Genomic DNA, 27,937 nt, shown 5'->3' with positions numbered 1-27,937 from the left:
GATCTGTTATATGCTGTAGTAATTGCTGTATTTTGATGTCATCTTGTGGTGCCCACTGCTCTACAACAGCACTTGGGTTGTACTTGTACATGGTTTAGCATAGCATAGGATGGATGCTATTCTTTAGATAGTTGAGCTCACCAGCTTTGTGATGACTGTTGCCCACACCCGGTCCCAGAACGCATTCCCATCTCCAGTCATCTCTGCGCAGTGGCAGTATCGTAGCCTATGAGGTTTATCCGAGGCGCGATTATTGCTAGTTGAAAACTTTACCGAATACCCCGCCTTGACGACTTGAAATATAGTCGGCAATGGCAATTTTTGGTGGTCTCCAAGGAGACTGTTTGGTTGTTGAAAGAAACGTAAATCAGTGTTCGTGTCGGGTTCGGCGCTTTTTGGGCTGTGCGACTTTGGTGACCTTCCGAACAGTGAGGTAGGAATAGCCTGCCTGGTCGTCAACTCTCCGGTGCTTTTTTGGCCAGGTCAGAGCAGCAAATTTCGTCTCGGTTCTATTTGGCAATGTACCAGCTGAAGGGAGATATGCATCTAAATATTTTCCCTTTACTCTGGATGTAGTATAGCAAGCAAGTATTGTATAGTGGCCCGTCATACTCGCCCCACCCCCACCTTAACCTCGGCCCTTACTCCCCTGATCATACTCAGTCTCCGCCTACTTGTGCGACTGCATTTCAGCATCCCAGCATGCAACGGTCGGGTGAAAAAATGATCTGTTATACAGTATGCTGTAGTAATTGCTGTATTTTGATGTCATCTTGTGGTGCCCACTGCTCTACAACAGCACTTGGGTTGTACTTGTACATGGTTTAGCATAGCATAGGATGGATGCTATTCTTTAGATAGTTGAGCTCACCAGCTTTGTGATGACTGTTGCCCACACCCGGTCCCAGAACACATTCCCATCTCCAGTCATCTCTGCGCAGTGGCAGTATCGTAGCCTATGAGGTTTATCCGAGGCGCGATTATTGCTAGTTGAAAACTTTACCCAATACCCCGCCTTGACGACTTGAAATATAGTCGGCAATGGCAATTTTTGGTGGTCTCCAAGGAGACTGTTTGGTTGTTGAAAGAAACGTAAATCAGTGTTCATGTCGGGTTCGGCGCTTTGTGGGCTGTGCGACTTTGGTGACCTTCCGAACAGTGAGGTAGGAATAGCCTGCCTGGTCGTCAACTCTCCAGCGCTTTTTTGGCCAGGTCAGAGCAGCAAATTTCGTCTCGGTTCTATTTGGCAATGTACCAGCTGAAGGGAGATATGCATCTAAATATTTTCCCTTTACTCTGGATGTAGTATAGCAAGCAAGTATTGTATAGTGGCCCGTCATACTCGCCCCACCCCCACCTTAACCTCGGCCCTTACTCCCCTGATCATACTCAGTCTCCGCCTACTTGTGCGACTGCATTTCAGCATCCCAGCATGCAACGGTCGGGTGAAAAAATGATCTGTTATATGCTGTAGTAATTGCTGTATTTTGATGTCATCTTGTGGTGCCCACTGCTCTACAACAGCAATTGGGTTGTACTTGTACATGGTTTAGCATAGCATAGGATGGATGCTATTCTTTAGATAGTTGAGCTCACCAGCTTTGTGATGACTGTTGCCCACACCCGGTCCCAGAACACATTCCCATCTCCAGTCATCTCTGCGCAGTGGCAGTATCGTAGCCTATGAGGTTTATCCGAGGCGCGATTATTGCTAGTTGAAAACTTTACCCAATACCCCGCCTTGACGACTTGAAATATAGTCGGCAATGGCAATTTTTGGTGGTCTCCAAGGAGACTGTTTGGTTGTTGAAAGAAACGTAAATCAGTGTTCATGTCGGGTTCGGCGCTTTGTGGGCTGTGCGACTTTGGTGACCTTCCGAACAGTGAGGTAGGAATAGCCTACCTGGTCGTCAACTCTCCGGCGCTTTTTTGGCCAGGTCAGAGCAGCAAATTTCGTCTCGGTTCTATTTGGCAATGTACCAGCTGAAGGGAGATATGCATCTAAATATTTTCCCTTTACTCTGGATGTAGTATAGCAAGCAAGTATTGTATAGTGGCCCGTCATACTCGCCCCACCCCCACCTTAACCTCGGCCCTTACTCCCCTGATCATACTCAGTCTCCGCCTACTTGTGCGACTGCATTTAAGCATCCCAGCATGCAACGGTCGGGTGAAAAAATGATCTGTTATATGCTGTAGTAATTGCTGTATTTTGATACAGCATCTTGTGGTGCCCACTGCTCTACAACAGCACTTGGGTTGTACTTGTACATGGTTTAGCATAGCATAGGATGGATGCTATTCTTTAGATAGTTGAGCTCACCAGCTTTGTGATGACTGTTGCCCACACCCGGTCCCAGAACACATTCCCATCTCCAGTCATCTCTGCGCAGTGGCAGTATCGTAGCCTATGAGGTTTATCCGAGGCGCGATTATTGCTAGTTGAAAACTTTACCCAATACCCCGCCTTGACGACTTGAAATATAATCGGCAATGGCAATTTTTGGTGGTCTCCAAGGAGACTCTTTGGTTGTTGAAAGAAACGTAAATCAGTGTTCATGTCGGGTTCGGCGCTTTGTGGGCTGTGCGACTTTGGTGACCTTCCGAACAGTGAGGTAGGAATAGCCTACCTGGTCGTCAACTCTCCGGCGCTTTTTTGGCCAGGTCAGAGCAGCAAATTTCGTCTCGGTTCTATTTGGCAATGTACCAGCTGAAGGGAGATATGCATCTAAATATTTTCCCTTTACTCTGGATGTAGTATAGCAAGCAAGTATTGTATAGTGGCCCGTCATACTCGCCCCACCCCCACCTTAACCTCGGCCCTTACTCCCCTGATCATACTCAGTCTCCGCCTACTTGTGCGACTGCATTTAAGCATCCCAGCATGCAACGGTCGGGTGAAAAAATGATCTGTTATATGCTGTAGTAATTGCTGTATTTTGATGTCATCTTGTGGTGCCCACTGCTCTACAACAGCACTTGGGTTGTACTTGTACATGGTTTAGCATAGCATAGGATGGATGCTATTCTTTAGATAGTTGAGCTCACCAGCTTTGTGATGACTGTTGCCCACACCCGGTCCCAGAACACATTCCCATCTCCAGTCATCTCTGCGCAGTGGCAGTATCGTAGCCTATGAGGTTTATCCGAGGCGCGATTATTGCTAGTTGAAAACTTTACCCAATACCCCGCCTTGACGACTTGAAATATAGTCGGCAATGGCAATTTTTGGTGGTCTCCAAGGAGACTGTTTGGTTGTTGAAAGAAACGTAAATCAGTGTTCATGTCGGGTTCGGCGCTTTGTGGGCTGTGCGACTTTGGTGACCTTCCGAACAGTGAGGTAGGAATAGCCTACCTGGTTGTCAACTCTCCGGCGCTTTTTTGGCCAGGTCAGAGCAGCAAATTTCGTCTCGGTTCTATTTGGCAATGTACCAGCTGAAGGGAGATATGCATCTAAATATTTTCCCTTTACTCTGGATGTAGTATAGCAAGCAAGTATTGTATAGTGGCCCGTCATACTCGCCCCACCCCCACCTTAACCTCGGCCCTTACTCCCCTGATCATACTCAGTCTCCGCCTACTTGTGCGACTGCATTTCAGCATCCCAGCATGCAACGGTCGGGTGAAAAAATGATCTGTTATATGCTGTAGTAATTGCTGTATTTTGATGTCATCTTGTGGTGCCCACTGCTCTACAACAGCACTTGGGTTGTACTTGTACATGGTTTAGCATAGCATAGGATGGATGCTATTCTTTAGATAGTTGAGCTCACCAGCTTTGTGATGACTGTTGCCCACACCCGGTCCCAGAACACATTCCCATCTCCAGTCATCTCTGCGCAGTGGCAGTATCGTAGCCTATGAGGTTTATCCGAGGTGCGATTATTGCTAGTTGAAAACTTTACCCAATACCCCGCCTTGACGACTTGAAATATAGTCGGCAATGGCAATTTTTGGTGGTCTCCAAGGAGACTGTTTGGTTGTTGAAAGAAACGTAAATCAGTGTTCATGTCGGGTTCGGCGCTTTGTGGGCTGTGCGACTTTGGTGACCTTCCGAACAGTGAGGTAGGAATAGCCTACCTGGTCGTCAACTCTCCGGCGCTTTTTTGGCCAGGTCAGAGCAGCAAATTTCGTCTCGGTTCTATTTGGCAATGTACCAGCTGAAGGGAGATATGCATCTAAATATTTTCCCTTTACTCTGGATGTAGTATAGCAAGCAAGTATTGTATAGTGGCCCGTCATACTCGCCCCACCCCCACCTTAACCTCGGCCCTTACTCCCCTGATCATACTCAGTCTCCGCCTACTTGTGCGACTGCATTTCAGCATCCCAGCATGCAACGGTCGGGTGAAAAAATGATCTGTTATATGCTGTAGTAATTGCTGTATTTTGATGTCATCTTGTGGTGCCCACTGCTCTACAACAGCACTTGGGTTGTACTTGTACATGGTTTAGCATAGCATAGGATGGATGCTATTCTTTAGATAGTTGAGCTCACCAGCTTTGTGATGACTGTTGCCCACACCCGGTCCCAGAACACATTCCCATCTCCAGTCATCTCTGCGCAGTGGCAGTATCGTAGCCTATGAGGTTTATCCGAGGCGCGATTATTGCTAGTTGAAAACTTTACCCAATACCCCGCCTTGACGACTTGAAATATAGTCGGCAATGGCAATTTTTGGTGGTCTCCAAGGAGACTGTTTGGTTGTTGAAAGAAACGTAAATCAGTGTTCATGTCGGGTTCGGCGCTTTGTGGGCTGTGCGACTTTGGTGACCTTCCGAACAGTGAGGTAGGAATAGCCTACCTGGTCGTCAACTCTCCGGCGCTTTTTTGGCCAGGTCAGAGCAGCAAATTTCGTCTCGGTTCTATTTGGCAATGTACCAGCTGAAGGGAGATATGCATCTAAATATTTTCCCTTTACTCTGGATGTAGTATAGCAAGCAAGTATTGTATAGTGGCCCGTCATACTCGCCCCACCCCCACCTTAACCTCGGCCCTTACTCCCCTGATCATACTCAGTCTCCGCCTACTTGTGCGACTGCATTTCAGCATCCCAGCATGCAACGGTCGGGTGAATAAATGATCTGTTATATGCTGTAGTAATTGCTGTATTTTGATGTCATCTTGTGGTGCCCACTGCTCTACAACAGCACTTGGGTTGTACTTGTACATGGTTTAGCATAGCATAGGATGGATGCTATTCTTTAGATAGTTGAGCTCACCAGCTTTGTGATGACTGTTGCCCACACCCGGTCCCAGAACACATTACCATCTCCAGTCATCTCTGCGCAGTGGCAGTATCGTAGCCTATGAGGTTTATCCGAGGCGCGATTATTGCTAGTTGAAAACTTTACCCAATACCCCGCCTTGACGACTTGAAATATAGTCGGCAATGGCAATTTTTGGTGGTCTCCAAGGAGACTGTTTGGTTGTTGAAAGAAACGTAAATCAGTGTTCATGTCGGGTTCGGCGCTTTGTTGGCTGTGCGACTTTGGTGACCTTCCGAACAGTGAGGTAGGAATAGCCTACCTGGTCGTCAACTCTCCGGCGCTTTTTTGGCCAGGTCAGAGCAGCAAATTTCGTCTCGGTTCTATTTGGCAATGTACCAGCTGAAGGGAGATATGCATCTAAATATTTTCCCTTTACTCTGGATGTAGTATAGCAAGCAAGTATTGTATAGTGGCCCGTCATACTCGCCCCACCCCCACCTTAACCTCGGCCCTTACTCCCCTGATCATACTCAGTCTCCGCCTACTTGTGCGACTGCATTTCAGCATCCCAGCATGCAACGGTCGGGTGAAAAAATGATCTGTTATATGCTGTAGTAATTGCTGTATTTTGATGTCATCTTGTGGTGCCCACTGCTCTACAACAGCACTTGGGTTGTACTTGTACATGGTTTAGCATAGCATAGGATGGATGCTATTCTTTAGATAGTTGAGCTCACCAGCTTTGTGATGACTGTTGCCCACACCCGGTCCCAGAACACATTCCCATCTCCAGTCATCTCTGCGCAGTGGCAGTATCGTAGCCTATGAGGTTTATCCGAGGCGCGATTATTGCTAGTTGAAAACTTTACCCAATACCCCGCCTTGACGACTTGAAATATAGTCGGCAATGGCAATTTTTGGTGGTCTCCAAGGAGACTGTTTGGTTGTTGAAAGAAACGTAAATCAGTGTTCATGTCGGGTTCGGCGCTTTGTGGGCTGTGCGACTTTGGTGACCGTCCGAACAGTGAGGTAGGAATAGCCTGCCTGGTCGTCAACTCTCCGGCGCTTTTTTGGCCAGGTCAGAGCAGCAAATTTCGTCTCGGTTCTATTTGGCAATGTACCAGCTGAAGGGAGATATGCATCTAAATATTTTCCCTTTACTCTGGATGTAGTATAGCAAGCAAGTATTGTATAGTGGCCCGTCATACTCGCCCCACCCCCACCTTAACCTCGGCCCTTACTCCCCTGATCATACTCAGTCTCCGCCTACTTGTGCGACTGCATTTCAGCATCCCAGCATGCAACGGTCGGGTGAAAAAATGATCTGTTATATGCTGTAGTAATTGCTGTATTTTGATGTCATCTTGTGGTGCCCACTGCTCTACAACAGCACTTGGGTTGTACTTGTACATGGTTTAGCATAGCATAGGATGGATGCTATTCTTTAGATAGTTGAGCTCACCAGCTTTGTGATGACTGTTGCCCACACCCGGTCCCAGAACACATTCCCATCTCCAGTCATCTCTGCGCAGTGGCAGTATCGTAGCCTATGAGGTTTATCCGAGGCGCGATTATTGCTAGTTGAAAACTTTACCCAATACCCCGCCTTGACGACTTGAAATATAGTCGGCAATGGCAATTTTTGGTGGTCTCCAAGGAGACTGTTTGGTTGTTGAAAGAAACGTAAATCAGTGTTCACGTCGGGTTCGGCGCTTTGTGGGCTGTGCGACTTTGGTGACCTTCCGAACAGTGAGGTAGGAATAGCCTACCTGGTCGTCAACTCTCCGGCGCTTTTTTGGCCAGGTCAGAGCAGCAAATTTCGTCTCGGTTCTATTTGGCAATGTACCAGCTGAAGGGAGATATGCATCTAAATATTTTCCCTTTACTCTGGATGTAGTATAGCAAGCAAGTATTGTATAGTGGCCCGTCATACTCGCCCCACCCCCACCTTAACCTCGGCCCTTACTCCCCTGATCATACTCAGTCTCCGCCTACTTGTGCGACTGCATTTCAGCATCCCAGCATGCAACGGTCGGGTGAAAAAATGATCTGTTATATGCTGTAGTAATTGCTGTATTTTGATGTCATCTTGTGGTGCCCACTGCTCTACAACAGCACTTGGGTTGTACTTGTACATGGTTTAGCATAGCATAGGATGGATGCTATTCTTTAGATAGTTGAGCTCACCAGCTTTGTGATGACTGTTGCCCACACCCGGTCCCAGAACACATTCCCATCTCCAGTCATCTCTGCGCAGTGGCAGTATCGTAGCCTATGAGGTTTATCCGAGGCGCGATTATTGCTAGTTGAAAACTTTACCCAATACCCCGCCTTGACGACTTGAAATATAGTCGGCAATGGCAATTTTTGGTGGTCTCCAAGGAGACTGTTTGGTTGTTGAAAGAAACGTAAATCAGTGTTCATGTCGGGTTCGGCGCTTTGTGGGCTGTGCGACTTTGGTGACCTTCCGAACAGTGAGGTAGGAATAGCCTACCTGGTCGTCAACTCTCCGGCGCTTTTTTGGCCAGGTCAGAGCAGCAAATTTCGTCTCGGTTCTATTTGGCAATGTACCAGCTGAAGGGAGATATGCATCTAAATATTTTCCCTTTACTCTGGATGTAGTATAGCAAGCAAGTATTGTATAGTGGCCCGTCATACTCGCCCCACCCCCACCTTAACCTCGGCCCTTACTCCCCTGATCATACTCAGTCTCCGCCTACTTGTGCGACTGCATTTCAGCATCCCAGCATGCAACGGTCGGGTGAAAAAATGATCTGTTATATGCTGTAGTAATTGCTGTATTTTGATGTCATCTTGTGGTGCCCACTGCTCTACAACAGCACTTGGGTTGTACTTGTACATGGTTTAGCATAGCATAGGATGGATGCTATTCTTTAGATAGTTGAGCTCACCAGCTTTGTGATGACTGTTGCCCACACCCGGTCCCAGAACGCATTCCCATCTCCAGTCATCTCTGCGCAGTGGCAGTATCGTAGCCTATGAGGTTTATCCGAGGCGCGATTATTGCTAGTTGAAAACTTTACCCAATACCCCGCCTTGACGACTTGAAATATAGTCGGCAATGGCAATTTTTGGTGGTCTCCAAGGAGACTGTTTGGTTGTTGAAAGAAACGTAAATCAGTGTTCATGTCGTGTTCGGCGCTTTGTGGGCTGTGCGACTTTGGTGACCTTCCGAACAGTGAGGTAGGAATAGCCTACCTGGTCGTCAACTCTCCGGCGCTTTTTTGGCCAGGTCAGAGCAGCAAATTTCGTCTCGGTTCTATTTGGCAATGTACCAGCTGAAGGGAGATATGCATCTAAATATTTTCCCTTTACTCTGGATGTAGTATAGCAAGCAAGTATTGTATAGTGGCCCGTCATACTCGCCCCACCCCCACCTTAACCTCGGCCCTTACTCCCCTGATCATACTCAGTCTCCGCCTACTTGTGCGACTGCATTTCAGCATCCCAGCATGCAACGGTCGGGTGAAAAAATGATCTGTTATATGCTGTAGTAATTGCTGTATTTTGATGTCATCTTGTGGTGCCCACTGCTCTACAACAGCACTTGGGTTGTACTTGTACATGGTTTAGCATAGCATAGGATGGATGCTATTCTTTAGATAGTTGAGCTCACCAGCTTTGTGATGACTGTTGCCCACACCCGGTCCCAGAACGCATTCCCATCTCCAGTCATCTCTGCGCAGTGGCAGTATCGTAGCCTATGAGGTTTATCTGAGGCGCGATTATTGCTAGTTGAAAACTTTACCCAATACCCCGCCTTGACGACTTGAAAAATAGTCGGCAATGGCAATTTTTGGTGGTCTCCAAGGAGACTGTTTGGTTGTTGAAAGAAACGTAAATCAGTGTTCGTGTCGGGTTCGGCGCTTTTTGGGCTGTGCGACTTTGGTGACCTTCCGAACAGTGAGGTAGGAATAGCCTGCCTGGTCGTCAACTCTCCGGCGCTTTTTTGGCCAGGTCAGAGCAGCAAATTTCGTCTCGGTTCTATTTGGCAATGTACCAGCTGAAGGGAGATATGCATCTAAATATTTTCCCTTTACTCTGGATGTAGTATAGCAAGCAAGTATTGTATAGTGGCCCGTCATACTCGCCCCACCCCCACCTTAACCTCGGCCCTTACTCCCCTGATCATACTCAGTCTCCGCCTACTTGTGCGACTGCATTTCAGCATCCCAGCATGCAACGGTCGGGTGAAAAAATGATCTGTTATATGCTGTAGTAATTGCTGTATTTTGATGTCATCTTGTGGTGCCCACTGCTCTACAACAGCACTTGGGTTGTACTTGTACATGGTTTAGCATAGCATAGGATGGATGCTATTCTTTAGATAGTTGAGCTCACCAGCTTTGTGATGACTGTTGCCCACACCCGGTCCCAGAACGCATTCCCATCTCCAGTCATCTCTGCGCAGTGGCAGTATCGTAGCCTATGAGGTTTATCCGAGGCGCGATTATTTCTAGTTGAAAACTTTACCCAATACCCCGCCTTGACGACTTGAAATATAGTCGGCAATGGCAATTTTTGGTGGTCTCCAAGGAGACTGTTTGGTTGTTGAAAGAAACGTAAATCAGTGTTCATGTCGGGTTCGGCGCTTTGTGGGCTGTGCGACTTTGGTGACCTTCCGAACAGTGAGGTAGGAATAGCCTACCTGGTCGTCAACTCTCCGGCGCTTTTTTGGCCAGGTCAGAGCAGCAAATTTCGTCTCGGTTCTATTTGGCAATGTACCAGCTGAAGGGAGATATGCATCTAAATATTTTCCCTTTACTCTGGATGTAGTATAGCAAGCAAGTATTGTATAGTGGCCCGTCATACTCGCCCCACCCCCACCTTAACCTCGGCCCTTACTCCCCTGATCATACTCAGTCTCCGCCTACTTGTGCGACTGCATTTCAGCATCCCAGCATGCAACGGTCGGGTGAAAAAATGATCTGTTATATGCTGTAGTAATTGCTGTATTTTGATGTCATCTTGTGGTGCCCACTGCTCTACAACAGCACTTGGGTTGTACTTGTACATGGTTTAGCATAGCATAGGATGGATGCTATTCTTTAGATAGTTGAGCTCACCAGCTTTGTGATGACTGTTGCCCACACCCGGTCCCAGAACGCATTCCCATCTCCAGTCATCTCTGCGCAGTGGCAGTATCGTAGCCTATGAGGTTTATCCGAGGCGCGATTATTGCTAGTTGAAAACTTTACCCAATACCCCGCCTTGACGACTTGAAATATAGTCGGCAATGGCAATTTTTGGTGGTCTCCAAGGAGACTGTTTGGTTGTTGAAAGAAACGTAAATCAGTGTTCATGTCGTGTTCGGCGCTTTGTGGGCTGTGCGACTTTGGTGACCTTCCGAACAGTGAGGTAGGAATAGCCTACCTGGTCGTCAACTCTCCGGCGCTTTTTTGGCCAGGTCAGAGCAGCAAATTTCGTCTCGGTTCTATTTGGCAATGTACCAGCTGAAGGGAGATATGCATCTAAATATTTTCCCTTTACTCTGGATGTAGTATAGCAAGCAAGTATTGTATAGTGGCCCGTCATACTCGCCCCACCCCCACCTTAACCTCGGCCCTTACTCCCCTGATCATACTCAGTCTCCGCCTACTTGTGCGACTGCATTTCAGCATCCCAGCATGCAACGGTCGGGTGAAAAAATGATCTGTTATATGCTGTAGTAATTGCTGTATTTTGATGTCATCTTGTGGTGCCCACTGCTCTACAACAGCACTTGGGTTGTACTTGTACATGGTTTAGCATAGCATAGGATGGATGCTATTCTTTAGATAGTTGAGCTCACCAGCTTTGTGATGACTGTTGCCCACACCCGGTCCCAGAACGCATTCCCATCTCCAGTCATCTCTGCGCAGTGGCAGTATCGTAGCCTATGAGGTTTATCTGAGGCGCGATTATTTCTAGTTGAAAACTTTACCCAATACCCCGCCTTGACGACTTGAAATATAGTCGGCAATGGCAATTTTTGGTGGTCTCCAAGGAGACTGTTTGGTTGTTGAAAGAAACGTAAATCAGTGTTCATGTCGGGTTCGGCGCTTTGTGGGCTGTGCGACTTTGGTGACCTTCCGAACAGTGAGGTAGGAATAGCCTACCTGGTCGTCAACTCTCCGGCGCTTTTTTGGCCAGGTCAGAGCAGCAAATTTCGTCTCGGTTCTATTTGGCAATGTACCAGCTGAAGGGAGATATGCATCTAAATATTTTCCCTTTACTCTGGATGTAGTATAGCAAGCAAGTATTGTATAGTGGCCCGTCATACTCGCCCCACCCCCACCTTAACCTCGGCCCTTACTCCCCTGATCATACTCAGTCTCCGCCTACTTGTGCGACTGCATTTCAGCATCCCAGCATGCAACGGTCGGGTGAAAAAATGATCTGTTATATGCTGTAGTAATTGCTGTATTTTGATGTCATCTTGTGGTGCCCACTGCTCTACAACAGCACTTGGGTTGTACTTGTACATGGTTTAGCATAGCATAGGATGGATGCTATTCTTTAGATAGTTGAGCTCACCAGCTTTGTGATGACTGTTGCCCACACCCGGTCCCAGAACGCATTCCCATCTCCAGTCATCTCTGCGCAGTGGCAGTATCGTAGCCTATGAGGTTTATCCGAGGCGCGATTATTGCTAGTTGAAAACTTTACCCAATACCCCGCCTTGACGACTTGAAATATAGTCGGCAATGGCAATTTTTGGTGGTCTCCAAGGAGACTGTTTGGTTGTTGAAAGAAACGTAAATCAGTGTTCATGTCGTGTTCGGCGCTTTGTGGGCTGTGCGACTTTGGTGACCTTCCGAACAGTGAGGTAGGAATAGCCTACCTGGTCGTCAACTCTCCGGCGCTTTTTTGGCCAGGTCAGAGCAGCAAATTTCGTCTCGGTTCTATTTGGCAATGTACCAGCTGAAGGGAGATATGCATCTAAATATTTTCCCTTTACTCTGGATGTAGTATAGCAAGCAAGTATTGTATAGTGGCCCGTCATACTCGCCCCACCCCCACCTTAACCTCGGCCCTTACTCCCCTGATCATACTCAGTCTCCGCCTACTTGTGCGACTGCATTTCAGCATCCCAGCATGCAACGGTCGGGTGAAAAAATGATCTGTTATATGCTGTAGTAATTGCTGTATTTTGATGTCATCTTGTGGTGCCCACTGCTCTACAACAGCACTTGGGTTGTACTTGTACATGGTTTAGCATAGCATAGGATGGATGCTATTCTTTAGATAGTTGAGCTCACCAGCTTTGTGATGACTGTTGCCCACACCCGGTCCCAGAACGCATTCCCATCTCCAGTCATCTCTGCGCAGTGGCAGTATCGTAGCCTATGAGGTTTATCCGAGGCGCGATTATTGCTAGTTGAAAACTTTACCCAATACCCCGCCTTGACGACTTGAAATATAGTCGGCAATGGCAATTTTTGGTGGTCTCCAAGGAGACTGTTTGGTTGTTGAAAGAAACGTAAATCAGTGTTCATGTCGTGTTCGGCGCTTTGTGGGCTGTGCGACTTTGGTGACCTTCCGAACAGTGAGGTAGGAATAGCCTACCTGGTCGTCAACTCTCCGGCGCTTTTTTGGCCAGGTCAGAGCAGCAAATTTCGTCTCGGTTCTATTTGGCAATGTACCAGCTGAAGGGAGATATGCATCTAAATATTTTCCCTTTACTCTGGATGTAGTATAGCAAGCAAGTATTGTATAGTGGCCCGTCATACTCGCCCCACCCCCACCTTAACCTCGGCCCTTACTCCCCTGATCATACTCAGTCTCCGCCTACTTGTGCGACTGCATTTCAGCATCCCAGCATGCAACGGTCGGGTGAAAAAATGATCTGTTATATGCTGTAGTAATTGCTGTATTTTGATGTCATCTTGTGGTGCCCACTGCTCTACAACAGCACTTGGGTTGTACTTGTACATGGTTTAGCATAGCATAGGATGGATGCTATTCTTTAGATAGTTGAGCTCACCAGCTTTGTGATGACTGTTGCCCACACCCGGTCCCAGAACACATTCCCATCTCCAGTCATCTCTGCGCAGTGGCAGTATCGTAGCCTATGAGGTTTATCCGAGGCGCGATTATTGCTAGTTGAAAACTTTACCCAATACCCCGCCTTGACGACTTGAAATATAGTTGGCAATGGCAATTTTTGGTGGTCTCCAAGGAGACTGTTTGGTTGTTGAAAGAAACGTAAATCAGTGTTCATGTCGGGTTCGGCGCTTTGTGGGCTGTGCGACTTTGGTGACCTTCCGAACAGTGAGGTAGGAATAGCCTACCTGGTCGTCAACTCTCCGGCGCTTTTTTGGCCAGGTCAGAGCAGCAAATTTCGTCTCGGTTCTATTTGGCAATGTACCAGCTGAAGGGAGATATGCATCTAAATATTTTCCCTTTACTCTGGATGTAGTATAGCAAGCAAGTATTGTATAGTGGCCCGTCATACTCGCCCCACCCCCACCTTAACCTCGGCCCCTACTCCCCTGATCATACTCAGTCTCCGCCTACTTGTGCGACTGCATTTCAGCATCCCAGCATGCAACGGTCGGGTGAAAAAATGATCTGTTATATGCTGTAGTAATTGCTGTATTTTGATGTCATCTTGTGGTGCCCACTGCTCTACAACAGCACTTGGGTTGTACTTGTACATGGTTTAGCATAGCATAGGATGGATGCTATTCTTTAGATAGTTGAGCTCACCAGCTTTGTGATGACTGTTGCCCACACCCGGTCCCAGAACGCATTCCCATCTCCAGTCATCTCTGCGCAGTGGCAGTATCGTAGCCTATGAGGTTTATCCGAGGCGCGATTATTGCTAGTTGAAAACTTTACCCAATACCCCGCCTTGACGACTTGAAATATAGTCGGCAATGGCAATTTTTGGTGGTCTCCAAGGAGACTGTTTGGTTGTTGAAAGAAACGTAAATCAGTGTTCATGTCGTGTTCGGCGCTTTGTGGGCTGTGCGACTTTGGTGACCTTCCGAACAGTGAGGTAGGAATAGCCTACCTGGTCGTCAACTCTCCGGCGCTTTTTTGGCCAGGTCAGAGCAGCAAATTTCGTCTCGGTTCTATTTGGCAATGTACCAGCTGAAGGGAGATATGCATCTAAATATTTTCCCTTTACTCTGGATGTAGTATAGCAAGCAAGTATTGTATAGTGGCCCGTCATACTCGCCCCACCCCCACCTTAACCTCGGCCCTTACTCCCCTGATCATACTCAGTCTCCGCCTACTTGTGCGACTGCATTTCAGCATCCCAGCATGCAACGGTCGGGTGAAAAAATGATCTGTTATATGCTGTAGTAATTGCTGTATTTTGATGTCATCTTGTGGTGCCCACTGCTCTACAACAGCACTTGGGTTGTACTTGTACATGGTTTAGCATAGCATAGGATGGATGCTATTCTTTAGATAGTTGAGCTCACCAGCTTTGTGATGACTGTTGCCCACACCCGGTCCCAGAACGCATTCCCATCTCCAGTCATCTCTGCGCAGTGGCAGTATCGTAGCCTATGAGGTTTATCCGAGGCGCGATTATTGCTAGTTGAAAACTTTACCCAATACCCCGCCTTGACGACTTGAAATATAGTCGGCAATGGCAATTTTTGGTGGTCTCCAAGGAGACTGTTTGGTTGTTGAAAGAAACGTAAATCAGTGTTCATGTCGGGTTCGGCGCTTTGTGGGCTGTGCGACTTTGGTGACCTTCCGAACAGTGAGGTAGGAATAGCCTGCCTGGTCGTCAACTCTCCGGCGCTTTTTTGGCCAGGTCAGAGCAGCAAATTTCGTCTCGGTTCTATTTGGCAATGTACCAGCTGAAGGGAGATATGCATCTAAATATTTTCCCTTTACTCTGGATGTAGTATAGCAAGCAAGTATTGTATAGTGGCCCGTCATACTCGCCCCACCCCCACCTTAACCTCGGCCCTTACTCCCCTGATCATACTCAGTCTCCGCCTACTTGTGCGACTGCATTTCAGCATCCCAGCATGCAACGGTCGGGTGAAAAAATGATCTGTTATATGCTGTAGTAATTGCTGTATTTTGATGTCATCTTGTGGTGCCCACTGCTCTACAACAGCACTTGGGTTGTACTTGTACATGGTTTAGCATAGCATAGGATGGATGCTATTCTTTAGATAGTTGAGCTCACCAGCTTTGTGATGACTGTTGCCCACACCCGGTCCCAGAACACATTCCCATCTCCAGTCATCTCTGCGCAGTGGCAGTATCGTAGCCTATGAGGTTTATCCGAGGCGCGATTATTGCTAGTTGAAAACTTTACCCAATACCCCGCCTTGACGACTTGAAATATAGTCGGCAATGGCAATTTTTGGTGGTCTCCAAGGAGACTGTTTGGTTGTTGAAAGAAACGTAAATCAGTGTTCATGTCGGGTTCGGCGCTTTGTGGGCTGTGCGACTTTGTTGACCTTCCGAACAGTGAGGTAGGAATAGCCTACCTGGTCGTCAACTCTCCGGCGCTTTTTTGGCCAGGTCAGAGCAGCAAATTTCGTCTCGGTTCTATTTGGCAATGTACCAGCTGAAGGGAGATATGCATCTAAATATTTTCCCTTTACTCTGGATGTAGTATAGCAAGCAAGTATTGTATAGTGGCCCGTCATACTCGCCCCACCCCCACCTTAACCTCGGCCCTTACTCCCCTGATCATACTCAGTCTCCGCCTACTTGTGCGACTGCATTTCAGCATCCCAGCATGCAACGGTCGGGTGAAAAAATGATCTGTTATATGCTGTAGTAATTGCTGTATTTTGATGTCATCTTGTGGTGCCCACTGCTCTACAACAGCACTTGGGTTGTACTTGTACATGGTTTAGCATAGCATAGGATGGATGCTATTCTTTAGATAGTTGAGCTCACCAGCTTTGTGATGACTGTTGCCCACACCCGGTCCCAGAACACATTCCCATCTCCAGTCATCTCTGCGCAGTGGCAGTATCGTAGCCTATGAGGTTTATCCGAGGCGCGATTATTGCTAGTTGAAAACTTTACCCAATACCCCGCCTTGACGACTTGAAATATAGTCGGCAATGGCAATTTTTGGTGGTCTCCAAGGAGACTGTTTGGTTGTTGAAAGAAACGTAAATCAGTGTTCATGTCGGGTTCGGCGCTTTGTGGGCTGTGCGACTTTGGTGACCTTCCGAACAGTGAGGTAGGAATAGCCTACCTGGTCGTCAACTCTCCGGCGCTTTTTTGGCCAGGTCAGAGCAGCAAATTTCGTCTCGGTTCTATTTGGCAATGTACCAGCTGAAGGGAGATATGCATCTAAATATTTTCCCTTTACTCTGGATGTAGTATAGCAAGCAAGTATTGTATAGTGGCCCGTCATACTCGCCCCACCCCCACCTTAACCTCGGCCCTTACTCCCCTGATCATACTCAGTCTCCGCCTACTTGTGCGACTGCATTTCAGCATCCCAGCATGCAACGGTCGGGTGAAAAAATGATCTGTTATATGCTGTAGTAATTGCTGTATTTTGATGTCATCTTGTGGTGCCCACTGCTCTACAACAGCACTTGGGTTGTACTTGTACATGGTTTAGCATAGCATAGGATGGATGCTATTCTTTAGATAGTTGAGCTCACCAGCTTTGTGATGACTGTTGCCCACACCCGGTCCCAGAACACATTCCCATCTCCAGTCATCTCTGCGCAGTGGCAGTATCGTAGCCTATGAGGTTTATCCGAGGCGCGATTATTGCTAGTTGAAAACTTTACCCAATACCCCGCCTTGACGACTTGAAATATAGTCGGCAATGGCAATTTTTGGTGGTCTCCAAGGAGACTGTTTGGTTGTTGAAAGAAACGTAAATCAGTGTTCATGTCGGGTTCGGCGCTTTGTGGGCTGTGCGACTTTGGTGACCTTCCGAACAGTGAGGTAGGAATAGCCTACCTGGTCGTCAACTCTCCGGCGCTTTTTTGGCCAGGTCAGAGCAGCAAATTTCGTCTCGGTTCTATTTGGCAATGTACCAGCTGAAGGGAGATATGCATCTAAATATTTTCCCTTTACTCTGGATGTAGTATAGCAAGCAAGTATTGTATAGTGGCCCGTCATACTCGCCCCACCCCCACCTTAACCTCGGCCCTTACTCCCCTGATCATACTCAGTCTCCGCCTACTTGTGCGACTGCATTTCAGCATCCCAGCATGCAACGGTCGGGTGAAAAAATGATCTGTTATATGCTGTAGTAATTGCTGTATTTTGATGTCATCTTGTGGTGCCCACTGCTCTACAACAGCACTTGGGTTGTACTTGTACATGGTTTAGCATAGCATAGGATGGATGCTATTCTTTAGATAGTTGAGCTCACCAGCTTTGTGATGACTGTTGCCCACACCCGGTCCCAGAACACATTCCCATCTCCAGTCATCTCTGCGCAGTGGCAGTATCGTAGCCTATGGGGTTTATCCGAGGCGCGATTATTGCTAGTTGAAAACTTTACCCAATACCCCGCCTTGACGACTTGAAATATAGTCGGCAATGGCAATTTTTGGTGGTCTCCAAGGAGACTGTTTGGTTGTTGAAAGAAACGTAAATCAGTGTTCATGTCGGGTTCGGCGCTTTGTGGGCTGTGCGACTTTGGTGACCTTCCGAACAGTGAGGTAGGAATAGCCTACCTGGTCGTCAACTCTCCGGCGCTTTTTTGGCCAGGTCAGAGCAGCAAATTTCGTCTCGGTTCTATTTGGCAATGTACCAGCTGAAGGGAGATATGCATCTAAATATTTTCCCTTTACTCTGGATGTAGTATAGCAAGCAAGTATTGTATAGTGGCCCGTCATACTCGCCCCACCCCCACCTTAACCTCGGCCCTTACTCCCCTGATCATACTCAGTCTCCGCCTACTTGTGCGACTGCATTTCAGCATCCCAGCATGCAACGGTCGGGTGAAAAAATGTTCTGTTATATGCTGTAGTAATTGCTGTATTTTGATGTCATCTTGTGGTGCCCACTGCTCTACAACAGCACTTGGGTTGTACTTGTACATGGTTTAGCATAGCATAGGATGGATGCTATTCTTTAGATAGTTGAGCTCACCAGCTTTGTGATGACTGTTGCCCACACCCGGTCCCAGAACACATTCCCATCTCCAGTCATCTCTGCGCAGTGGCAGTATCGTAGCCTATGAGGTTTATCCGAGGCGCGATTATTGCTAGTTGAAAACTTTACCCAATACCCCGCCTTGACGACTTGAAATATAGTCGGCAATGGCAATTTTTGGTGGTCTCCAAGGAGACTGTTTGGTTGTTGAAAGAAACGTAAATCAGTGTTCATGTCGGGTTCGGCGCTTTGTGGGCTGTGCGACTTTGGTGACCTTCCGAACAGTGAGGTAGGAATAGCCTACCTGGTCGTCAACTCTCCGGCGCTTTTTTGGCCAGGTCAGAGCAGCAAATTTCGTCTCGGTTCTATTTGGCAATGTACCAGCTGAAGGGAGATATGCATCTAAATATTTTCCCTTTACTCTGGATGTAGTATAGCAAGCAAGTATTGTATAGTGGCCCGTCATACTCGCCCCACCCCCACCTTAACCTCGGCCCTTACTCCCCTGATCATACTCAGTCTCCGCCTACTTGTGCGACTGCATTTCAGCATCCCAGCATGCAACGGTCGGGTGAAAAAATGATCTGTTATATGCTGTAGTAATTGCTGTATTTTGATGTCATCTTGTGGTGCCCACTGCTCTACAACAGCACTTGGGTTGTACTTGTACATGGTTTAGCATAGCATAGGATGGATGCTATTCTTTAGATAGTTGAGCTCACCAGCTTTGTGATGACTGTTGCCCACACCCGGTCCCAGAACACATTCCCATCTCCAGTCATCTCTGCGCAGTGGCAGTATCGTAGCCTATGAGGTTTATCCGAGGCGCGATTATTGCTAGTTGAAAACTTTACCCAATACCCCGCCTTGACGACTTGAAATATAGTCGGCAATGGCAATTTTTGGTGGTCTCCAAGGAGACTGTTTGGTTGTTGAAAGAAACGTAAATCAGTGTTCATGTCGGGTTCGGCGCTTTGTGGGCTGTGCGACTTTGGTGACCTTCCGAACAGTGAGGTAGGAATAGCCTACCTGGTCGTCAACTCTCCGGCGCTTTTTTGGCCAGGTCAGAGCAGCAAATTTCGTCTCGGTTCTATTTGGCAATGTACCAGCTGAAGGGAGATATGCATCTAAATATTTTCCCTTTACTCTGGATGTAGTATAGCAAGCAAGTATTGTATAGTGGCCCGTCATACTCGCCCCACCCCCACCTTAACCTCGGCCCTTACTCCCCTGATCATACTCAGTCTCCGCCTACTTGTGCGACTGCATTTCAGCATCCCAGCATGCAACGGTCGGGTGAAAAAATGATCTGTTATATGCTGTAGTAATTGCTGTATTTTGATGTCATCTTGTGGTGCCCACTGCTCTACAACAGCACTTGGGTTGTACTTGTACATGGTTTAGCATAGCATAGGATGGATGCTATTCTTTAGATAGTTGAGCTCACCAGCTTTGTGATGACTGTTGCCCACACCCGGTCCCAGAACACATTCCCATCTCCAGTCATCTCTGCGCAGTGGCAGTATCGTAGCCTATGAGGTTTATCCGAGGCGCGATTATTGCTAGTTGAAAACTTTACCCAATACCCCGCCTTGACGACTTGAAATATAGTCGGCAATGGCAATTTTTGGTGGTCTCCAAGGAGACTGTTTGGTTGTTGAAAGAAACGTAAATCAGTGTTCATGTCGGGTTCGGCGCTTTGTGGGCTGTGCGACTTTGGTGACCTTCCGAACAGTGAGGTAGGAATAGCCTACCTGGTCGTCAACTCTCCGGCGCTTTTTTGGCCAGGTCAGAGCAGCAAATTTCGTCTCGGTTCTATTTGGCAATGTACCAGCTGAAGGGAGATATGCATCTAAATATTTTCCCTTTACTCTGGATGTAGTATAGCAAGCAAGTATTGTATAGTGGCCCGTCATACTCGCCCCACCCCCACCTTAACCTCGGCCCTTACTCCCCTGATCATACTCAGTCTCCGCCTACTTGTGCGACTGCATTTCAGCATCCCAGCATGCAACGGTCGGGTGAAAAAATGATCTGTTATATGCTGTAGTAATTGCTGTATTTTGATGTCATCTTGTGGTGCCCACTGCTCTACAACAGCACTTGGGTTGTACTTGTACATGGTTTAGCATAGCATAGGATGGATGCTATTCTTTAGATAGTTGAGCTCACCAGCTTTGTGATGACTGTTGCCCACACCCGGTCCCAGAACACATTCCCATCTCCAGTCATCTCTGCGCAGTGGCAGTATCGTAGCCTATGGGGTTTATCCGAGGCGCGATTATTGCTAGTTGAAAACTTTACCCAATACCCCGCCTTGACGACTTGAAATATAGTCGGCAATGGCAATTTTTGGTGGTCTCCAAGGAGACTGTTTGGTTGTTGAAAGAAACGTAAATCAGTGTTCATGTCGGGTTCGGCGCTTTGTGGGCTGTGCGACTTTGGTGACCTTCCGAACAGTGAGGTAGGAATAGCCTACCTGGTCGTCAACTCTCCGGCGCTTTTTTGGCCAGGTCAGAGCAGCAAATTTCGTCTCGGTTCTATTTGGCAATGTACCAGCTGAAGGGAGATATGCATCTAAATATTTTCCCTTTACTCTGGATGTAGTATAGCAAGCAAGTATTGTATAGTGGCCCGTCATACTCGCCCCACCCCCACCTTAACCTCGGCCCTTACTCCCCTGATCATACTCAGTCTCCGCCTACTTGTGCGACTGCATTTCAGCATCCCAGCATGCAACGGTCGGGTGAAAAAATGTTCTGTTATATGCTGTAGTAATTGCTGTATTTTGATGTCATCTTGTGGTGCCCACTGCTCTACAACAGCACTTGGGTTGTACTTGTACATGGTTTAGCATAGCATAGGATGGATGCTATTCTTTAGATAGTTGAGCTCACCAGCTTTGTGATGACTGTTGCCCACACCCGGTCCCAGAACACATTCCCATCTCCAGTCATCTCTGCGCAGTGGCAGTATCGTAGCCTATGAGGTTTATCCGAGGCGCGATTATTGCTAGTTGAAAACTTTACCCAATACCCCGCCTTGACGACTTGAAATATAGTCGGCAATGGCAATTTTTGGTGGTCTCCAAGGAGACTGTTTGGTTGTTGAAAGAAACGTAAATCAGTGTTCATGTCGGGTTCGGCGCTTTGTGGGCTGTGCGACTTTGGTGACCTTCCGAACAGTGAGGTAGGAATAGCCTACCTGGTCGTCAACTCTCCGGCGCTTTTTTGGCCAGGTCAGAGCAGCAAATTTCGTCTCGGTTCTATTTGGCAATGTACCAGCTGAAGGGAGATATGCATCTAAATATTTTCCCTTTACTCTGGATGTAGTATAGCAAGCAAGTATTGTATAGTGGCCCGTCATACTCGCCCCACCCCCACCTTAACCTCGGCCCTTACTCCCCTGATCATACTCAGTCTCCGCCTACTTGTGCGACTGCATTTCAGCATCCCAGCATGCAACGGTCGGGTGAAAAAATGATCTGTTATATGCTGTAGTAATTGCTGTATTTTGATGTCATCTTGTGGTGCCCACTGCTCTACAACAGCACTTGGGTTGTACTTGTACATGGTTTAGCATAGCATAGGATGGATGCTATTCTTTAGATAGTTGAGCTCACCAGCTTTGTGATGACTGTTGCCCACACCCGGTCCCAGAACACATTCCCATCTCCAGTCATCTCTGCGCAGTGGCAGTATCGTAGCCTATGGGGTTTATCCGAGGCGCGATTATTGCTAGTTGAAAACTTTACCCAATACCCCGCCTTGACGACTTGAAATATAGTCGGCAATGGCAATTTTTGGTGGTCTCCAAGGAGACTGTTTGGTTGTTGAAAGAAACGTAAATCAGTGTTCATGTCGGGTTCGGCGCTTTGTGGGCTGTGCGACTTTGGTGACCTTCCGAACAGTGAGGTAGGAATAGCCTACCTGGTCGTCAACTCTCCGGCGCTTTTTTGGCCAGGTCAGAGCAGCAAATTTCGTCTCGGTTCTATTTGGCAATGTACCAGCTGAAGGGAGATATGCATCTAAATATTTTCCCTTTACTCTGGATGTAGTATAGCAAGCAAGTATTGTATAGTGGCCCGTCATACTCGCCCCACCCCCACCTTAACCTCGGCCCTTACTCCCCTGATCATACTCAGTCTCCGCCTACTTGTGCGACTGCATTTCAGCATCCCAGCATGCAACGGTCGGGTGAAAAAATGTTCTGTTATATGCTGTAGTAATTGCTGTATTTTGATGTCATCTTGTGGTGCCCACTGCTCTACAACAGCACTTGGGTTGTACTTGTACATGGTTTAGCATAGCATAGGATGGATGCTATTCTTTAGATAGTTGAGCTCACCAGCTTTGTGATGACTGTTGCCCACACCCGGTCCCAGAACACATTCCCATCTCCAGTCATCTCTGCGCAGTGGCAGTATCGTAGCCTATGAGGTTTATCCGAGGCGCGATTATTGCTAGTTGAAAACTTTACCCAATACCCCGCCTTGACGACTTGAAATATAGTCGGCAATGGCAATTTTTGGTGGTCTCCAAGGAGACTGTTTGGTTGTTGAAAGAAACGTAAATCAGTGTTCATGTCGGGTTCGGCGCTTTGTGGGCTGTGCGACTTTGGTGACCTTCCGAACAGTGAGGTAGGAATAGCCTACCTGGTCGTCAACTCTCCGGCGCTTTTTTGGCCAGGTCAGAGCAGCAAATTTCGTCTCGGTTCTATTTGGCAATGTACCAGCTGAAGGGAGATATGCATCTAAATATTTTCCCTTTACTCTGGATGTAGTATAGCAAGCAAGTATTGTATAGTGGCCCGTCATACTCGCCCCACCCCCACCTTAACCTCGGCCCTTACTCCCCTGATCATACTCAGTCTCCGCCTACTTGTGCGACTGCATTTCAGCATCCCAGCATGCAACGGTCGGGTGAAAAAATGATCTGTTATATGCTGTAGTAATTGCTGTATTTTGATGTCATCTTGTGGTGCCCACTGCTCTACAACAGCACTTGGGTTGTACTTGTACATGGTTTAGCATAGCATAGGATGGATGCTATTCTTTAGATAGTTGAGCTCACCAGCTTTGTGATGACTGTTGCCCACACCCGGTCCCAGAACACATTCCCATCTCCAGTCATCTCTGCGCCGTGGCAGTATCGTAGCCTATGAGGTTTATCCGAGGCGCGATTATTGCTAGTTGAAAACTTTACCCAATACCCCGCCTTGACGACTTGAAATATAGTCGGCAATGGCAATTTTTGGTGGTCTCCAAGGAGACTGTTTGGTTGTTGAAAGAAACGTAAATCAGTGTTCATGTCGGGTTCGGCGCTTTGTGGGCTGTGCGACTTTGGTGACCTTCCGAACAGTGAGGTAGGAATAGCCTACCTGGTCGTCAACTCTCCGGCGCTTTTTTGGCCAGGTCAGAGCAGCAAATTTCGTCTCGGTTCTATTTGGCAATGTACCAGCTGAAGGGAGATATGCATCTAAATATTTTCCCTTTACTCTGGATGTAGTATAGCAAGCAAGTATTGTATAGTGGCCCGTCATACTCGCCCCACCCCCACCTTAACCTCGGCCCTTACTCCCCTGATCATACTCAGTCTCCGCCTACTTGTGCGACTGCATTTCAGCATCCCAGCATGCAACGGTCGGGTGAAAAAATGATCTGTTATATGCTGTAGTAATTGCTGTATTTTGATGTCATCTTGTGGTGCCCACTGCTCTACAACAGCACTTGGGTTGTACTTGTACATGGTTTAGCATAGCATAGGATGGATGCTATTCTTTAGATAGTTGAGCTCACCAGCTTTGTGATGACTGTTGCCCACACCCGGTCCCAGAACACATTCCCATCTCCAGTCATCTCTGCGCAGTGGCAGTATCGTAGCCTATGAGGTTTATCCGAGGCGCGATTATTGCTAGTTGAAAACTTTACCCAATACCCCGCCTTGACGACTTGAAATATAGTCGGCAATGGCAATTTTTGGTGGTCTCCAAGGAGACTGTTTGGTTGTTGAAAGAAACGTAAATCAGTGTTCATGTCGGGTTCGGCGCTTTGTGGGCTGTGCGACTTTGGTGACCTTCCGAACAGTGAGGTAGGAATAGCCTACCTGGTCGTCAACTCTCCGGCGCTTTTTTGGCCAGGTCAGAGCAGCAAATTTCGTCTCGGTTCTATTTGGCAATGTACCAGCTGAAGGGAGATATGCATCTAAATATTTTCCCTTTACTCTGGATGTAGTATAGCAAGCAAGTATTGTATAGTGGCCCGTCATACTCGCCCCACCCCCACCTTAACCTCGGCCCTTACTCCCCTGATCATACTCAGTCTCCGCCTACTTGTGCGACTGCATTTCAGCATCCCAGCATGCAACGGTCGGGTGAAAAAATGATCTGTTATATGCTGTAGTAATTGCTGTATTTTGATGTCATCTTGTGGTGCCCACTGCTCTACAACAGCACTTGGGTTGTACTTGTACATGGTTTAGCATAGCATAGGATGGATGCTATTCTTTAGATAGTTGAGCTCACCAGCTTTGTGATGACTGTTGCCCACACCCGGTCCCAGAACACATTCCCATCTCCAGTCATCTCTGCGCAGTGGCAGTATCGTAGCCTATGAGGTTTATCCGAGGCGCGATTATTGCTAGTTGAAAACTTTACCCAATACCCCGCCTTGACGACTTGAAATATAGTCGGCAATGGCAATTTTTGGTGGTCTCCAAGGAGACTGTTTGGTTGTTGAAAGAAACGTAAATCAGTGTTCATGTCGGGTTCGGCGCTTTGTGGGCTGTGCGACTTTGGTGACCTTCCGAACAGTGAGGTAGGAATAGCCTACCTGGTCGTCAACTCTCCGGCGCTTTTTTGGCCAGGTCAGAGCAGCAAATTTCGTCTCGGTTCTATTTGGCAATGTACCAGCTGAAGGGAGATATGCATCTAAATATTTTCCCTTTACTCTGGATGTAGTATAGCAAGCAAGTATTGTATAGTGGCCCGTCATACTCGCCCCACCCCCACCTTAACCTCGGCCCTTACTCCCCTGATCATACTCAGTCTCCGCCTACTTGTGCGACTGCATTTCAGCATCCCAGCATGCAACGGTCGGGTGAAAAAATGCTCTGTTATATGCTGTAGTAATTGCTGTATTTTGATGTCATCTTATGGTGCCCACTGCTCTACAACAGCACTTGGGTTGTACTTGTACATGGTTTAGCATAGCATAGGATGGATGCTATTCTTTAGATAGTTGAGCTCACCAGCTTTGTGATGACTGTTGCCCACACCCGGTCCCAGAACACATTCCCATCTCCAGTCATCTCTGCGCAGTGGCAGTATCGTAGCCTATGATGTTTATCCGAGGCGCGATTATTGCTAGTTGAAAACTTTACCTAATACCCCGCCTTGACGACTTGAAATATAGTCGGCAATGGCAATTTTTGGTGGTCTCCAAGGAGACTGTTTGGTTGTTGAAAGAAACGTAAATCAGTGTTCATGTCGGGTTCGGCGCTTTGTGGGCTGTGCGACTTTGGTGACCTTCCGAACAGTGAGGTAGGAATAGCCTACCTGGTCGTCAACTCTCCGGCGCTTTTTTGGCCAGGTCAGAGCAGCAAATTTCGTCTCGGTTCTATTTGGCAATGTACCAGCTGAAGGGAGATATGCATCTAAATATTTTCCCTTTACTCTGGATGTAGTATAGCAAGCAAGTATTGTATAGTGGCCCGTCATACTCGCCCCACCCCCACCTTAACCTCGGCCCTTACTCCCCTGATCATACTCAGTCTCCGCCTACTTGTGCGACTGCATTTCAGCATCCCAGCATGCAACGGTCGGGTGAAAAAATGCTCTGTTATATGCTGTAGTAATTGCTGTATTTTGATGTCATATTGTGGTGCCCACTGCTCTACAACAGCACTTGGGTTGTACTTGTACATGGTTTAGCATAGCATAGGATGGATGCTATTCTTTAGATAGTTGAGCTCACCAGCTTTGTGATGACTGTTGCCCACACCCGGTCCCAGAACACATTCCCATCTCCAGTCATCTCTGCGCCGTGGCAGTATCGTAGCCTATGAGGTTTATCCGAGGCGCGATTATTGCTAGTTGAAAACTTTACCCAATACCCCGCCTTGACGACTTGAAATATAGTCGGCAATGGCAATTTTTGGTGGTCTCCAAGGAGACTGTTTGGTTGTTGAAAGAAACGTAAATCAGTGTTCATGTCGGGTTCGGCGCTTTGTGGGCTGTGCGACTTTGGTGACCTTCCGAACAGTGAGGTAGGAATAGCCTACCTGGTCGTCAACTCTCCGGCGCTTTTTTGGCCAGGTCAGAGCAGCAAATTTCGTCTCGGTTCTATTTGGCAATGTACCAGCTGAAGGGAGATATGCATCTAAATATTTTCCCTTTACTCTGGATGTAGTATAGCAAGCAAGTATTGTATAGTGGCCCGTCATACTCGCCCCACCCCCACCTTAACCTCGGCCCTTACTCCCCTGATCATACTCAGTCTCCGCCTACTTGTGCGACTGCATTTCAGCATCCCAGCATGCAACGGTCGGGTGAAAAAATGCTCTGTTATATGCTGTAGTAATTGCTGTATTTTGATGTCATCTTGTGGTGCCCACTGCTCTACAACAGCACTTGGGTTGTACTTGTACATGGTTTAGCATAGCATAGGATGGATGCTATTCTTTAGATAGTTGAGCTCACCAGCTTTGTGATGACTGTTGCCCACACCCGGTCCCAGAACACATTCCCATCTCCAGTCATCTCTGCGCCGTGGCAGTATCGTAGCCTATGAGGTTTATCCGAGGCGCGATTATTGCTAGTTGAAAACTTTACCCAATACCCCGCCTTGACGACTTGAAATATAGTCGGCAATGGCAATTTTTGGTGGTCTCCAAGGAGACTGTTTGGTTGTTGAAAGAAACGTAAATCAGTGTTCATGTCGGGTTCGGCGCTTTGTGGGCTGTGCGACTTTGGTGACCTTCCGAACAGTGAGGTAGGAATAGCCTACCTGGTCGTCAACTCTCCGGCGCTTTTTTGGCCAGGTCAGAGCAGCAAATTTCGTCTCGGTTCTATTTGGCAATGTACCAGCTGAAGGGAGATATGCATCTAAATATTTTCCCTTTACTCTGGATGTAGTATAGCAAGCAAGTATTGTATAGTGGCCCGTCATACTCGCCCCACCCCCACCTTAACCTCGGCCCTTACTCCCCTGATCATACTCAGTCTCCGCCTACTTGTGCGACTGCATTTCAGCATCCCAGCATGCAACGGTCGGGTGAAAAAATGATCTGTTATATGCTGTAGTAATTGCTGTATTTTGATGTCATCTTGTGGTGCCCACTGCTCTACAACAGCACTTGGGTTGTACTTGTACATGGTTTAGCATAGCATAGGATGGATGCTATTCTTTAGATAGTTGAGCTCACCAGCTTTGTGATGACTGTTGCCCACACCCGGTCCCAGAACACATTCCCATCTCCAGTCATCTCTGCGCAGTGGCAGTATCGTAGCCTATGAGGTTTATCCGAGGCGCGATTATTGCTAGTTGAAAACTTTACCCAATACCCCGCCTTGACGACTTGAAATATAGTCGGCAATGGCAATTTTTGGTGGTCTCCAAGGAGACTGTTTGGTTGTTGAAAGAAACGTAAATCAGTGTTCATGT

General features: G+C 47.5%; 39 non-coding genes across 39 annotated transcripts; all 39 read left to right on the top strand.

Moving 5' to 3' along the window:
• The first annotated feature begins 199 nt into the window (after positions 1-199).
• Positions 200-340, top strand: LOC121697931. The gene has a single exon (XR_006026615.1). It is a non-coding gene; the product is annotated as a U4 spliceosomal RNA (small nuclear RNA).
• A 589-nt stretch (positions 341-929) lies between these two features.
• On the top strand, positions 930-1,070 carry LOC121697901. The gene has a single exon (XR_006026587.1). It is a non-coding gene; the product is annotated as a U4 spliceosomal RNA (small nuclear RNA).
• Positions 1,071-1,654: 584 nt separating this feature from the next.
• Positions 1,655-1,795, top strand: LOC121697900. Its single transcript, XR_006026586.1, has one exon. It is a non-coding gene; the product is annotated as a U4 spliceosomal RNA (small nuclear RNA).
• A 586-nt stretch (positions 1,796-2,381) lies between these two features.
• On the top strand, positions 2,382-2,522 carry LOC121697924. Its single transcript, XR_006026609.1, has one exon. It is a non-coding gene; the product is annotated as a U4 spliceosomal RNA (small nuclear RNA).
• Positions 2,523-3,106: 584 nt separating this feature from the next.
• Positions 3,107-3,247, top strand: LOC121697899. Its single transcript, XR_006026585.1, has one exon. It is a non-coding gene; the product is annotated as a U4 spliceosomal RNA (small nuclear RNA).
• A 584-nt stretch (positions 3,248-3,831) lies between these two features.
• LOC121697918 lies at positions 3,832-3,972 on the top strand. The gene has a single exon (XR_006026603.1). It is a non-coding gene; the product is annotated as a U4 spliceosomal RNA (small nuclear RNA).
• Positions 3,973-4,556: 584 nt separating this feature from the next.
• On the top strand, positions 4,557-4,697 carry LOC121697898. Its single transcript, XR_006026584.1, has one exon. It is a non-coding gene; the product is annotated as a U4 spliceosomal RNA (small nuclear RNA).
• A 584-nt stretch (positions 4,698-5,281) lies between these two features.
• Positions 5,282-5,422, top strand: LOC121697897. Its single transcript, XR_006026583.1, has one exon. It is a non-coding gene; the product is annotated as a U4 spliceosomal RNA (small nuclear RNA).
• Positions 5,423-6,006: 584 nt separating this feature from the next.
• LOC121697896 lies at positions 6,007-6,147 on the top strand. The gene has a single exon (XR_006026582.1). It is a non-coding gene; the product is annotated as a U4 spliceosomal RNA (small nuclear RNA).
• A 584-nt stretch (positions 6,148-6,731) lies between these two features.
• LOC121697895 lies at positions 6,732-6,872 on the top strand. The gene has a single exon (XR_006026581.1). It is a non-coding gene; the product is annotated as a U4 spliceosomal RNA (small nuclear RNA).
• A 584-nt stretch (positions 6,873-7,456) lies between these two features.
• LOC121697894 lies at positions 7,457-7,597 on the top strand. Its single transcript, XR_006026580.1, has one exon. It is a non-coding gene; the product is annotated as a U4 spliceosomal RNA (small nuclear RNA).
• A 584-nt stretch (positions 7,598-8,181) lies between these two features.
• On the top strand, positions 8,182-8,322 carry LOC121697893. Its single transcript, XR_006026579.1, has one exon. It is a non-coding gene; the product is annotated as a U4 spliceosomal RNA (small nuclear RNA).
• Positions 8,323-8,906: 584 nt separating this feature from the next.
• Positions 8,907-9,047, top strand: LOC121697913. Its single transcript, XR_006026598.1, has one exon. It is a non-coding gene; the product is annotated as a U4 spliceosomal RNA (small nuclear RNA).
• Positions 9,048-9,631: 584 nt separating this feature from the next.
• On the top strand, positions 9,632-9,772 carry LOC121697932. The gene has a single exon (XR_006026616.1). It is a non-coding gene; the product is annotated as a U4 spliceosomal RNA (small nuclear RNA).
• A 584-nt stretch (positions 9,773-10,356) lies between these two features.
• LOC121697892 lies at positions 10,357-10,497 on the top strand. The gene has a single exon (XR_006026578.1). It is a non-coding gene; the product is annotated as a U4 spliceosomal RNA (small nuclear RNA).
• Positions 10,498-11,081: 584 nt separating this feature from the next.
• Positions 11,082-11,222, top strand: LOC121697933. The gene has a single exon (XR_006026617.1). It is a non-coding gene; the product is annotated as a U4 spliceosomal RNA (small nuclear RNA).
• A 584-nt stretch (positions 11,223-11,806) lies between these two features.
• Positions 11,807-11,947, top strand: LOC121697890. Its single transcript, XR_006026576.1, has one exon. It is a non-coding gene; the product is annotated as a U4 spliceosomal RNA (small nuclear RNA).
• Positions 11,948-12,531: 584 nt separating this feature from the next.
• On the top strand, positions 12,532-12,672 carry LOC121697889. The gene has a single exon (XR_006026575.1). It is a non-coding gene; the product is annotated as a U4 spliceosomal RNA (small nuclear RNA).
• A 584-nt stretch (positions 12,673-13,256) lies between these two features.
• LOC121697915 lies at positions 13,257-13,397 on the top strand. The gene has a single exon (XR_006026600.1). It is a non-coding gene; the product is annotated as a U4 spliceosomal RNA (small nuclear RNA).
• A 584-nt stretch (positions 13,398-13,981) lies between these two features.
• On the top strand, positions 13,982-14,122 carry LOC121697888. The gene has a single exon (XR_006026574.1). It is a non-coding gene; the product is annotated as a U4 spliceosomal RNA (small nuclear RNA).
• A 584-nt stretch (positions 14,123-14,706) lies between these two features.
• Positions 14,707-14,847, top strand: LOC121697887. Its single transcript, XR_006026573.1, has one exon. It is a non-coding gene; the product is annotated as a U4 spliceosomal RNA (small nuclear RNA).
• A 584-nt stretch (positions 14,848-15,431) lies between these two features.
• Positions 15,432-15,572, top strand: LOC121697886. The gene has a single exon (XR_006026572.1). It is a non-coding gene; the product is annotated as a U4 spliceosomal RNA (small nuclear RNA).
• A 584-nt stretch (positions 15,573-16,156) lies between these two features.
• On the top strand, positions 16,157-16,297 carry LOC121697998. Its single transcript, XR_006026670.1, has one exon. It is a non-coding gene; the product is annotated as a U4 spliceosomal RNA (small nuclear RNA).
• A 584-nt stretch (positions 16,298-16,881) lies between these two features.
• On the top strand, positions 16,882-17,022 carry LOC121697997. The gene has a single exon (XR_006026669.1). It is a non-coding gene; the product is annotated as a U4 spliceosomal RNA (small nuclear RNA).
• A 584-nt stretch (positions 17,023-17,606) lies between these two features.
• LOC121697930 lies at positions 17,607-17,747 on the top strand. The gene has a single exon (XR_006026614.1). It is a non-coding gene; the product is annotated as a U4 spliceosomal RNA (small nuclear RNA).
• Positions 17,748-18,331: 584 nt separating this feature from the next.
• Positions 18,332-18,472, top strand: LOC121697996. The gene has a single exon (XR_006026668.1). It is a non-coding gene; the product is annotated as a U4 spliceosomal RNA (small nuclear RNA).
• Positions 18,473-19,056: 584 nt separating this feature from the next.
• Positions 19,057-19,197, top strand: LOC121697995. Its single transcript, XR_006026667.1, has one exon. It is a non-coding gene; the product is annotated as a U4 spliceosomal RNA (small nuclear RNA).
• A 584-nt stretch (positions 19,198-19,781) lies between these two features.
• Positions 19,782-19,922, top strand: LOC121697994. Its single transcript, XR_006026666.1, has one exon. It is a non-coding gene; the product is annotated as a U4 spliceosomal RNA (small nuclear RNA).
• Positions 19,923-20,506: 584 nt separating this feature from the next.
• Positions 20,507-20,647, top strand: LOC121697929. Its single transcript, XR_006026613.1, has one exon. It is a non-coding gene; the product is annotated as a U4 spliceosomal RNA (small nuclear RNA).
• A 584-nt stretch (positions 20,648-21,231) lies between these two features.
• LOC121697992 lies at positions 21,232-21,372 on the top strand. The gene has a single exon (XR_006026664.1). It is a non-coding gene; the product is annotated as a U4 spliceosomal RNA (small nuclear RNA).
• A 584-nt stretch (positions 21,373-21,956) lies between these two features.
• Positions 21,957-22,097, top strand: LOC121697927. Its single transcript, XR_006026612.1, has one exon. It is a non-coding gene; the product is annotated as a U4 spliceosomal RNA (small nuclear RNA).
• A 584-nt stretch (positions 22,098-22,681) lies between these two features.
• On the top strand, positions 22,682-22,822 carry LOC121697991. Its single transcript, XR_006026663.1, has one exon. It is a non-coding gene; the product is annotated as a U4 spliceosomal RNA (small nuclear RNA).
• A 584-nt stretch (positions 22,823-23,406) lies between these two features.
• Positions 23,407-23,547, top strand: LOC121697921. The gene has a single exon (XR_006026606.1). It is a non-coding gene; the product is annotated as a U4 spliceosomal RNA (small nuclear RNA).
• A 584-nt stretch (positions 23,548-24,131) lies between these two features.
• LOC121697990 lies at positions 24,132-24,272 on the top strand. Its single transcript, XR_006026662.1, has one exon. It is a non-coding gene; the product is annotated as a U4 spliceosomal RNA (small nuclear RNA).
• Positions 24,273-24,856: 584 nt separating this feature from the next.
• Positions 24,857-24,997, top strand: LOC121697989. Its single transcript, XR_006026661.1, has one exon. It is a non-coding gene; the product is annotated as a U4 spliceosomal RNA (small nuclear RNA).
• A 584-nt stretch (positions 24,998-25,581) lies between these two features.
• Positions 25,582-25,722, top strand: LOC121697923. The gene has a single exon (XR_006026608.1). It is a non-coding gene; the product is annotated as a U4 spliceosomal RNA (small nuclear RNA).
• Positions 25,723-26,306: 584 nt separating this feature from the next.
• Positions 26,307-26,447, top strand: LOC121697920. Its single transcript, XR_006026605.1, has one exon. It is a non-coding gene; the product is annotated as a U4 spliceosomal RNA (small nuclear RNA).
• A 584-nt stretch (positions 26,448-27,031) lies between these two features.
• On the top strand, positions 27,032-27,172 carry LOC121697919. The gene has a single exon (XR_006026604.1). It is a non-coding gene; the product is annotated as a U4 spliceosomal RNA (small nuclear RNA).
• A 584-nt stretch (positions 27,173-27,756) lies between these two features.
• Positions 27,757-27,897, top strand: LOC121697988. The gene has a single exon (XR_006026660.1). It is a non-coding gene; the product is annotated as a U4 spliceosomal RNA (small nuclear RNA).
• The last annotated feature ends 40 nt before the right edge of the window (positions 27,898-27,937 follow it).

The sequence above is a fragment of the Alosa sapidissima genome, chromosome 22 (assembly GCF_018492685.1).
Source record: "Alosa sapidissima isolate fAloSap1 chromosome 22, fAloSap1.pri, whole genome shotgun sequence".
Taxonomy (NCBI): Eukaryota; Metazoa; Chordata; class Actinopteri; order Clupeiformes; family Clupeidae; genus Alosa; species Alosa sapidissima.
The sequence above is the reverse complement of the archived record's forward strand: the minus strand, read 5'-3'. Positions and strand labels throughout refer to the sequence as shown.